Genomic DNA, 2,011 nt, shown 5'->3' on the forward strand with positions numbered 1-2,011 from the left:
CTGCGGGAGTCATAGCGAAGCCAGATGCCAAAGTTCTTCACCCGCAGAGGGGACTTCTCTAGGTGAGAAGGGTGGTGGAGGAGGAAGGGTAGAGAGCCTTGCGTCCTGTTTTGTTAGCCAAGTTGTGCAGGGATTTTTTTTTTTTTTTGGGGGGTGTTCAACTCTGCCCTCCCTTGCCTTTCCCCACCATTAGCACCCTGCCCAAGAGCTTTACACACAGGCCATGAAAAGCAGCAGCACAGGGTGAACTCCTGGAGACCCCAGTGCAGGGGGCTCTACTCTCAACCAGCAAGCTCTTCAACCCCCACACACAACGGCAAGCCGGCCTCTGGTTGGGTTAAGTGCTTGGCTATGTACGAGTCAAAAGGTTGATAGTTGGAAGCCACCCACAGGCACCTTGAACGTATGGGCTGGCGATCTGCTCCCAAGACAAAAGAGTCATGAAACGTCTACAGAGTGGTTACACGCTATGCCGATTAAGGAGCTGAGGGTAGGTCCACCCTGCTCCTCGCAGTAATCACTGGCACCGTCACTTCGGAGCTCCTTGGCTTGACCACCCCCAACTTCCAGCCTCTGTCCTTCCTCTGAGGCCTACAGGCAGGAGGGGGCAACGCTGGGCCTCCCAGCACGATCCACCCGGCCAGAAACCTAGGGACGCTCCCAGCACTGCTGCCGGGCTCCCCGAGTGCGAGTCCGTTTCCGAGCCCACTGCAGGCGGTCGGATCTGTCACGGCCGAGGGCTTAAACGAAAGGCAGACATTTTCGTTTGAAAGCTGTCTCCGTCGGCGAGCTACTGAGCTCTCATTAGTAAAAGAAAGAGGAGTCACAGACAACAGACTCTGCAGCCGCTTCCGGCTCTGACCCGGCGGCCCCGCTTCTCCCGGGGGCTGCCTTCCACCTTCCTCCACTCGATGCCGGCTCTCCAGGCGGGGAAACCGGCTCGGAGGCCCACGAAGGGCGCAACGCACGCTCTCCAACCACGCAGCGTGGCCCTGCCTCCGGCGCGGGCACCCGACCTCCTCAGACCCCGAGTCCAGGCCGGCTCTCTCACGCGGACCTCCCCACGCGGCGCCGCCGCCATGTTGGCGGAGCCCGGATGAGGGTGGCGTGCGGCCGCAGGCGTCCAGGAAGGAGCGAGGGCACCAATCTGACCTGCCAGGTCCTCCCTGGTACCTCGAGCGCGCCCGCGCCCCATCCCACGGTGCTGGGACCCGTCGCTCCCGGCCTACCGTGCCCGAGGCCTTCATGGCCGACCTTCCGCGCCCGTCCCGAGCCGCAAAAGGAAGGGCGCGTCCTTGCGCAGCCGCTCACCACGATTTCGATGCCGGAAGTCCCGCCCTCCGACGACGGCGCGTCTATTGGTCCGTCGGCCCCACGCTCACCCAGATCCGCTTCGTCATTGGTCCCGGGTCCCTCGGTAAGCGGGAGACGCACGGGCGTGCCTTTACGCGCAGCGAGACTACATCTCCCAGGAGGTAGCGCAGAGAGTTCCTCCCCCTCGTCTACCCAATGCGATCTTGGAGAGTCGGCGCGCGCGGCACTCTGGGAGTTGTAGGCGCTCCGGGGTTTCCTTCGGGTTGGCTTTGAAGTTGCGTTTCTTCCCTGGGACGCTAATGATATTAACCGGACTAGGGGGTCCTAAGAACTTGTTTAGAGATCCTGGCGAGTCGTCCCCTCTCGGAACATCTTCTCCCAGGAAGGATCAAAAGTCCTGAGCAACAGATCTAATAGTTCTCATCTGTAAAATGGGAATCATATTCGTATTTTCACTGGTGGTGTAGCGATCACGCAGGCGAAAGATGGTGGTGGTTGTGTAAGAAGTGCATTCATTGGGCAGAAATCAAACCCAGGTCTCCCTCATTCAGACTCACTGCCATCGAGTCAATTCTGTCTCATAGCAACCCGACGGAGGCCGACTACATGTGCTCCCTCAGGGTTTGCGAGACTGTAACCCTTAAATGCATTCAGTTGATTCAGACTCCTCCTCCTCAGGAGTCGATCTGATAATAGA

General features: G+C 59.6%; 1 protein-coding gene across 1 annotated transcript in view; it reads right to left on the reverse strand.

The window, feature by feature from the left end:
* RPL18A (ribosomal protein L18a) overlaps window positions 1–106 on the reverse strand; it is a 1,668-nt gene extending 1,562 nt beyond the window's left edge. The window contains exon 1 of the mRNA XM_045299064.1: window positions 42–106. The gene's annotated coding sequence lies outside the window, so the exon portion shown is untranslated. The remainder of the gene's footprint in view (window positions 1–41) is intronic.
* Between the last annotated feature and the right edge of the window lie 1,905 nt (window positions 107–2,011).

The sequence above is a fragment of the Echinops telfairi genome, unplaced genomic scaffold, assembly GCF_000313985.2.
Source record: "Echinops telfairi isolate 266 unplaced genomic scaffold, ASM31398v2 ScPeMD7_7457;HRSCAF=8495, whole genome shotgun sequence".
Classification (NCBI taxonomy): Eukaryota; Metazoa; Chordata; class Mammalia; order Afrosoricida; family Tenrecidae; genus Echinops; species Echinops telfairi.